The sequence below is a fragment of the Mus pahari genome, chromosome 2 (genome assembly GCF_900095145.1).
Source record: "Mus pahari chromosome 2, PAHARI_EIJ_v1.1, whole genome shotgun sequence".
NCBI lineage: Eukaryota > Metazoa > Chordata > Mammalia > Rodentia > Muridae > Mus > Mus pahari.
The window spans coordinates 151,456,955-151,466,265 of NC_034591.1; the positions used below are offsets into that span (position 1 = coordinate 151,456,955).

At 38.7% G+C, this 9,311-nt stretch overlaps 1 protein-coding gene across 2 annotated transcripts in view; it reads left to right on the forward strand.

Annotated features, from left to right (window-relative positions):
- The first annotated feature begins 301 nt into the window (after nucleotides 1-301).
- The window catches only part of Atf7ip (activating transcription factor 7 interacting protein), an 89,577-nt gene continuing 80,567 nt past the window's right edge, over nucleotides 302-9,311 (forward strand). For both annotated transcript variants that reach the window (XM_029534341.1, XM_029534337.1), the window contains exon 1: nucleotides 302-446. The gene's annotated coding sequence lies outside the window, so the exon portion shown is untranslated. The remainder of the gene's footprint in view (nucleotides 447-9,311) is intronic.

The window sequence follows — 9,311 nt, forward strand, 5'->3', positions numbered from 1 at the left end:
AAAAATAAATAAATAAATAAAACACCTCGAGGATAAAAAAGAAAAAAAGCCAACCAGGAAAAAAAAAAAAAAAAAAATCACCTCAGTATGCGATTGAAAAGACGGCAGCGCCACCACCGCAGACGGGCCACATTTTCAAGGCGGGAGGCGTGGCCAAAATCCCTCATTCAAATAAAAAACCAGGAGATTTGCATGGAGAATAGGCATCGCGCACGTTCATTGGCCGATCGCGCAGTGGGTGGAGTACATAGTGTGCCCACGAAGCTCCGCCCCCATGTATTTGCATAACGGCCCCGGCGCGTGCTGGGGAGAAGCGGGTTTGTTTTTGAATCTGCGGTGGCGGCGAGTGGAGCGCACGGCTGAGACGGCAGCGTCCGGGACGGCTGCGCGGGACGGCTGCGTAGGAAGGAACTCGGGTCCCAGGCTCTCACCTCCCGCCCCCGAAGGTATACGCGAGTGCCCGGGGCTGTTCTAACCACTGTCGGCGAAATGACTATTGTATTTCGGAAGAGTCGAGACCGCATTATGGCGGCTGCGGGAGTTGAGTGTGCGCCTGCGCGGTTGCGAAGCTGCGGGCGGGCGCTGCATGGGAGCACGTGATCGCTTGGGGTCGGGCTCTAGCTGCAGTTGAGCAGCTGGCCGGGCGGTGGCTGCGCAGGCGCAATATTCATTTTCAAGAGCTAATGTTCTTGTTGGACGCCATTTGGGTTCTAGATTTAATTTTTCTCATTCTCGAGGGGGTTTCGTCTCGTGCCTCTTCTTTTCACATTTTCCGAGGAAAACGTTTCTCTCGTGTCTTATACCTACCCGCACCTTAAAATCCTTTATTTCTCGGACGGTCTCACTGGTGACTTGATATTTTGTTACAAATTGCCTCTTGTGGTTCTCGATTATAATTTCGCGTTTAGTTAGGGATTTCTGGATTCGCGTTCCATTTAGGGAGATAAGATCGGCACCTAGTGGTGCTCTCGGGGGAAGTGCATTTACTTCAGCTGCACTTTTGTAAATACATTTTTAACCCTGTTTTTACCGGTTTGCTTTTGGATGTGCAATGTTTACAAAATAGAAACTTAAAAGAGTAGAAACTATTTTATTTTTGAATTGTTTGAGAGGACAAGAAAAGGATGTACAAGTTAAGTTGAAATCTCAATTTTTTTCAGATATTATATGTTTCTTTCTTTTTTTAAAGAGAAATATTTCATCCAAAGTCAATGAAGTTTTAATCCTGAACAGTTTGCCAAACACTTGAGTCTTTCATGTTTTTAGTTTTACTATTTCTTCAGTTAGAGAAATGTTAAAGAAAATTAGTGAACACGATTTCTCATTATTTTGGGATGACGTATAAGCTATTATACCTCATACCATTTTTTTTTTTTTTGATGAAGAATTTTACAAATTCCAAGTTATATTGAGGCCCTTATTCATTAAGGGAATCAAACATTTTGAGTTTTTGAAAAAAATATGTGCACTGTAGTTTATGTGTATGATGTACACTTTAAATATGTTTTAGCTGTATATGTCCTGGTTTTAGTTTCTTAAAATCACTATGGGTGTGCTACTGATTAAAGTTGTGATGCCACTAAATTTCAGTTGTATGTAGCACAATTGGGTCAATATATGTATAATTTAATATAATTTTCTTATTCTCCCCGTTGTTTCTTACTCGTCTTAAAAACTTGTGCTTTCATAAACATCTGTTATTCATATGTACAGTCACTTTTTTTTTGGTTGATTATGTAACCCAAGTTTAAATCAGTCTGTTGTCAAATTAAGTGCTGTTATTATGTCAATTGGTTTGGGCTATCTCTATTACCTCAAACAAAAACTCTTAGAAATGAAAGGAACATTTTGGGTTGAATTTTTTTTCTTTTTCTTTTTAAATGATGTGACCTATGACCTGGAATGGAAGGATGGGGAAGTCTCCTCCTCCTGTAGCTAGCAGGTCTAAATTTGCTGTACTGGGATTCTTGAGCCTCTGTTGTCTTGTACCAGGAATGAAGGCAGTTCGACCTTTTTGAGACTTTGATGCTTCTGAGGTGGCCCCTCCTTACCCCCTTTTTTGTACACCTAGTACTTGAGTTTCTGTATTTAAGCTTAACACTTTTGTTTGAATGCATGGGTAATTGTATGCAATGGGTTAATATTGAACATCATAAGAGGCACTAGAAAATTATATAACGTGCAATTTCAATATTGATGGGACAGTTTTGCTATATTTCTTAGAAGGCAAATGTAATTTTAAGTTTACTAAAATTAATGAACTGTCTGAATGTCATTGGTTGATTCTTTAGTATTTTAGAAACAAGTACTGAAAGTGAAATTTTAGTTTGGTTATGATTAAATGAAGCATTGACATACACTGTGCATGTATGTGTGTGTATATACACACATGTTACTCAAAGTATGAACAATTACTGATATGTAGTTTAGAAAAAAATCAGGCTGGAATGTTTTAAATCATAAAATTAATTTTTTTTTAATTTATTATATGTAAGTACACTGTAGCTGTCTTCAGACACTCCAGAAGAGGGAGTCAGATCTCGTTAAGGATGGTTGTGAGCCACCATGTGGTTGCTGGGATTTGAACTCTGCACCTTTGGAAGAGCAGTCGGGTACTCTTACCTGCTGAGCCATCTCACCAGCCCCAAAATTAAATTTTTATTTTTTAAAAATTACTTGATTTTTGTATTATGTTGGAATATTTTACACTTACATATTATGGAGATTTAGTATTATGTTAATCACTCTTAACTACTCTGGTGATCTTTATAACTTCACTCTTGCTGTGGTAGATCAGTCTATAAATATTTATCACTATATATACATATAAATATGTATACACACACACATACACACACACACACATTCACTCACTCACATGTTTATGTTTTTCAAGACAAGGTTTCTTAGTCCTGCCTGTCCTGGAACTCACTATGTAGACCAGGCTGGCCTTGATCTGCCTGCCTTTGCCTCTGCCTCCCAAGCACTGGGATGGAAGTCATGTACCATTACTACCTGATTTAATTTTTAATTAATTTCCTGCATTTTTCCATTTTGGTTGTGTGTGCTGTGGGTCAAACCCAGGGCCTCAGGCATGCTAAGCACACACTACCATGCCCAGCTGCATTCCCCAGCACACTGTGTGCTCTTGTAACTTAGTATGACTGTCTCCCCATTTTAGTATTCTAAAATGTTTTTTAAATAATTACATAATAATGGATTATTAAAATCTTACTTATCAGATATTTTCAAATCTGTTATCACTCAATGTCTTTATTCATTTATTGAGACAATGTATCCCTATGTAGCCCAGGCCACACTAGAACTTGCATTGCAGCAGACATACCTGGTTCTGCTGGGATTAAGTGCCTGGCTCCAATATGTTTGTTTTTAAATATCTGAAGGTTATTTGTACAGGATGAGTGCACTATGACTTTGTAAGGCTCCTGCTCATACAGTCTGTGGCTCTGTTTCTATTTGTTCTCCCCTCCTCCCCACAGCTGCTCAGATGTAGCTCAGGCTGGCCTACCCCTAGGTTGTTCTTGCCTCCGTATCTTGAGTGCTGGTTACTGGCATTGTCAAGCTAGCTTGTTGCTTATTTGTCTAGTAAAATTTTGTTATGGTAAACACATGGTGAACACAATCATAATCCATAACAATAGCTGTTTAAAATTGGTGTTTCTATGTGGAGCAGCAGTGGCATATTTTCTTGGAAAAAAAATAAAAATAAAACAAATGCAAAAAAAAAAAAGAAATTAGCGTTTCTAAGGGCTTTGACAGAACAATTAATTTGCAAAATAGAACAGTGTAGAGGTTTTTAATTTTGTTTGCTTTGTTTTTTTCTTCCAGGGGCATTTCTCACACCGCTACCAGTTAAGGGGAGTCACTAAATTTAAGTAGGGAAGTCGATTTTTTTTCTGTGAACTGAACTGTTTTGAGGTGTGTGTGTGTGTATGTGTGTGTTCTGTTACAGATGCTAATGTTCCTCTCTGCTTGTCAGCAACAGGTGTGCCAACTGGCATACTTATTGGGGCAAGTAAGGGTCTCCTGGTGCAGCTCCGCCTGTCCTGGAACTCACTATGTTGACCAGACTGCCCTGGAATTTACAGGAATCCACCTGCCTCTGTCTCCCCCTGGAATTAAAGGCCTGTGCCAACATACCTGGCTGCCCTGCCTTTTTAATCTATGATTTATTCCAGAGCTTCTCTGAAGACAAAGCATTTACCTGTTCTGAGATAGATTTTTCCATTTACTTTTCTTCTAGAACTTCATGATTACTTAAAAGTAATCTTGTGTGTATGATGTGCGCGCATGTACTTGTGTGTGTTTATGTATGTGTGTGCTCCTCCTTGCCTTCTGTGTGGACTTTCGAGGAGACGTCAGGTGACTGTCCTTGTTTCTGACTTGGTTTGTGCCAGGATGCCATAGTTGCTTTGCATTTATCCCCCCACCTAGGTGAGCTAGGAGCTTCCAGGTGTTGTGTCTTTCTGAGAGCGCTCTGGGATGATGGACACTTACACTGCCATGGCTGCTTTGAACTTCTTCGGGCCTTCCATTTCTCTAGCTCTACTTTGTTTTTCAAGACAGTGTTTCTGTCTAACAGTGTTGGCTTTTCTGGGACTGACCTTGAACTTAGAGATAACCCTCTGCCTCTGCCCTCCCTAAAACTGGGATTAAAGGTATACACCACCACTGCCAGCCTCAGTATCTTTTAATTGACTTTCAAAATTGATAAATTATTTGTGTGCGTGTGCGTGTGCGTGTGCGTGTGTGTGTGTGTGTGTGTGTGTGTTTACAGATACAGGAGTGTTTACCTTCTTGCAGAGAGGGTCTCTCATTAGCATGGAGCTGACCAGTTGGACTAGACTGACTGGCTAGTAAACCCTGGGGATCATTAACCCCCCAGTACAGAGATGACAAGTGCAACCACTACCTTCATCAACCTTTTATGTAGGGTCAGGGGTTGGAACAGAGGTTCTCATAGTTGCAAGGTGTTGTAGGGCCATAGACTACATTAAATTGTAGGTAAGTGTTTTACAATGCTGCTATGTATGTACTGTTTAATTAAAATATCCATGCCATGTTTTCACAGCTAATGTGTGGTTTTGCAGATGAACATGAGATTCTTTTGGTTGAATCTAAACAATAGTCTTTGTTTAGAATTATATACAGTAAATTTAAATTTGAGGAATTTTTTTTTTTTTTTGGCTTTTTCGAGACAGGGTTTCTCTGTATAGCCCTGGCTGTCCTGGAACTCACTCTGTAGACCAGGCTGGCCTCGAACCCAGAAATCCACCTGCCTCTGCCTCCCAAGTGCTGGGATTAAAGGCGTGCACCACCACGCCCGGCTAAATTTGAGGAATTTTTAAACTCATATACTTAAAATGTCATAAAGAGTGTACAAACAAAACTTGCACTTCTAGACTCCTAAAATAGTACTGTTTTTAGGAAATGTTGGGAAAACTTACGATTCCTATGATCATTCAATAAGTTGCCATTTTCTGTTTTCTGAGTATTGATAGTAAGAGGAATAAATTATGAGAGTGCATAAGGCTAAATTTCTGGTTTTTTGAATATGTTGATAAAAAAAGTAAGCCAGTTAGAAGCTGGAAAAGTAGGTTTCAAAAGAAAGTATTTTACAGTATTTGAAGCCATTATTATTTTGATTGGTGGAATTTTGAAAAGTTATTTACTCAATGTTTGACCAGGATGGGACCAAGTTTATTGCATAATAAATACAAAAATAATTTTATTTGGGATACTTTTTCCTACTTTCTATATACATTTGTTATTTCATTAAATTTTTTTGTTGATTGTTGTAACATATTAATTTTGTTTTGTTTTGTTTTGTTTTTTGCTGGCCTTAAACTCACAAAGATCCTCCTGCCTTTGCCTCCCAAGTGCTGGGTTCAAAGGTATGTGCCACCACACCCAGCTCCTATTATTAATTACTAATGATATAATTATACTTTTTAATCATTTTTATATTGAAAGGAGTCTGGTTATTGCCTAAATACTTACTGAACTTGTAGAGGCATGAAAAAAACAAAAGAAATAAAGAGAACTCAAGTAGGAAAATCTGGCTTTGTGAATATGAACCTAGGAAATAGATACCAAGTGTTAAGGTTCTGGCATTTTATCATGCCTGTGGGCCTTTTTAAAGCAAGCTTACTTAGAAAAACTTAATTATTTTGCTTTTTTTATGTTACCTTTGACCTTGGTCGAGATCTTTTCAGCTTCTAGTGTATTACATAGAGCATTTGTTTCCTTAACTTGGCACAGAAGTGCCCGTAGAGAAGGTCTTTGATGAGGAGCAAGGCACGAAGGTTGGCATCTTAGCAGAGTACAGGGGATCACACTTTGAGGGTTAGAAACAAGAATCTGTCATTTTCTTTTATTTCTTTTTCCTTCCCTCATTTGTTTTCTTTCTTTTCTGTTTTTTTCCTCCTCCCCTCGCCCTTTCTGTGCTCTGTCCCCGCCCCCTTCCCTTCCCACCTCCTGAGTGCTGCTATTACAGGCATGTACCTTCCTGTCTAGAGATTGAGCACATCCCCGCCGCTCATAGGCTAGGCAAGCACTCTGCCAATTGAGCTGCACCCGACCTCTTGTCTTGTCTTGTGTTTTTGTTGCCGCTGTCTTGTTTTTGAGACAGTTGGGTAACCCTGGTTGGCCTGGAACTTCATATGTACTTCAGGCTGGCTTCAAGGTCACAGAGAGCCATTTTCTCGGCCTCCAGAAGGCTGATTAAAGGACAGACTTTGAGACAAGGTCATGGTCTATCGCTCAGTCTGGCTGGCTACAAGGTCATCGTCCTCATGCTTTGTCCTCATTGCTTGTGTTCACCTTACATCCTCTAGTCCAACTCTGGAAAACACGATGTAATGACACAAGTAACGATTCATGTCTTATGTTTGTATAATTTTCTTCTTCCATATCAGATTTAAGTGATTTAAAAGTTGAAAATGTTGTGAGGGGTGTAGCTGAGTTGGCCGAATGCTTGCTTAACGTGCATGAAATCTTGGATTTGATTCCCAGCACTGCATACAACTTGGCATAATCTTGAACACCTGTAATCATAGATAGCACTGTGGAGGTAGAAGTAGCAGATATATTTCAAGTATAGTTGGGATAATGGGAGACTCATAAAATATTCAAAGATGAATCAAGTAAATGAAAGACAAAAAGAACAAAGGCAGAAAAATTTTCTAAACAAGTTAGAACACAGTGAGGAGCTGTTGTAATTTGTGTTAGGATCCTGGCAACCACCTGGTGTCTCTGCAGTTTTTCTTTCTTTGGTTTTTATGTTAATTATTTTTGCAATATTGGGTATTAAACCTAAGACCTCATACACGCTAGGCAAGTACTCTAATACTGAACTCTTGCTATCCTTCCTTTCCCTGAAAATAGATTTAACATCTATGTGGTGCAATAGTAGGGCTAGAGAGCTGGCTCACTGGTTAGATTAACATCGATAGCAGGTGGTTTACAGTCACCTGTAGCTTTAGCTTTAGGTTGTGTGGTGGCCTCCTGCACTCACATACATGCATACATACACGCATGTGCAAACTCTCACAACCCCCCCCCCACATCCGATCTTTATAAAGCCTTAGCAGTTTAAGGCACGTGCTATATATAAGCTTGGTAACCTAGTTGGAAGGAGTTAACTGACTCCAAGCTGTTATCTGACTTACACATGTGTGCTGTGGAATATACCCTGACTTACACATGTGTGCTGTGGAATATACCCCTCACACATACCACGAACACACAGAATGTTTTAAAAATCCTTATGGACAATAATCTTAATTTTTTTTTTTTCAGATTTTTACTTGTTTATTTAATGTATATGAGTACACCATTGCTCTCTTCAGACACACCAGAAGAGAGCATCAGATCCCATTACAGATGGTTGTGAGCCACCATGTGGTTGCTTGAAATTGAACTCAGAACCTCTGGAAGAGCAGTTGGTGCTCTTAACTGCTGAGCCATCTCTCCAGCTTGACAATAGTCTTGATTATACCAATAGAATTTAAATGTTTTGAAAAGTAATTTAGGAAAAAAAATGGTTTGATGATATATGCACAAGGAATTTATACATTTAGAAAGGTAATTATAATTTTTTTGTGTGTGTGAGAATCTGGTTTTAGAACTAACTAAAAACTAAACAAGCCATATAATTATTATGGTCACAGTGAATCTCTTCATAATGAAAAAAAAATGAGATTTTTTTTTCCATTAGTAATTCTATTTGCTGGTCCAGAAAGTATATTATCATTGAAGATAACTGTGTTCACCAGTATGCTACCACACAGAAGCGTCTTACTGAAAACATATAATCTGACTTATAAAAGTAAGAGATGGTCTGTGAAGTACCCCACTGGATAAAGCTGACTGCTACCAAACCTTATCACATGAGTTCAATTCCTGGGACCCACAAAGTGGAAGGAAAGAATTGACTCCTGCAGATTGCCCTCTGACCTCCACACAGAACCTGTAGCATGGTAGCTTCTGCTTTCTACCCCGAATGAAGAGAGAGAGAGAAAGAGAGAGACTGACCGATACCCCTTATTCAGTTTAATAATTTTGAACAGTATTTCTACAGAATTAATCTTAAAATGTTTCTGATAATTTAGCTTAAGGTCTTTTTGAATAAGTGCTTTAACAAAGTTGTCTGCTTTGTATTAGTATTAATATGAAAATCCTGACATAGTCCCTTGATACAGATGTTAATTTGTGAGAGTAATGACTCCTTTATGTCATAACAAGTCTCTCTGGCCTCTCTTGTATTTAACTTTAATTAACTTTTGTTCAATATTATGGAGGTTTCTTTTTCTTGTAGGACCCTTGTTTCCCAGATGCCACATATTTTGATTGACTTAGTCTCTGAGGAGGAGGAAACTATAGTATATAGTAAATTTTATATTTTATTTGTAGACAGGGCATAGGAGCTTTTTGAGGAATTTAAAGATCATCTATATCAGAAAAATATTCAGTATTTTCATGTTTTCTATGATAGTTTGGCTGGGTATAGAACTTTAGGTTGAAGTCATTTTCCTTTGTTTTACAATGGAAGATTGTGCACAGGAAGCAAGTGTTGTACACTGGAAAGTTTCCTTAATTAATTGCATTGGTGATATCTTCTGTCATTTGGCCATTCCATTTTGAGTTTTTGTGTAGATACTTCATTTTCTCTCTATTTATACTTTGTCTTTTGTTGAAGCTGTTTTCTTCAAGTTCATTGGGGTTTTTAAATTGTGTTTTCTCTTTCTCTCTCTCTCTCTCTCTCTCTCTCTCTCTCTCTCTCTCTCTCT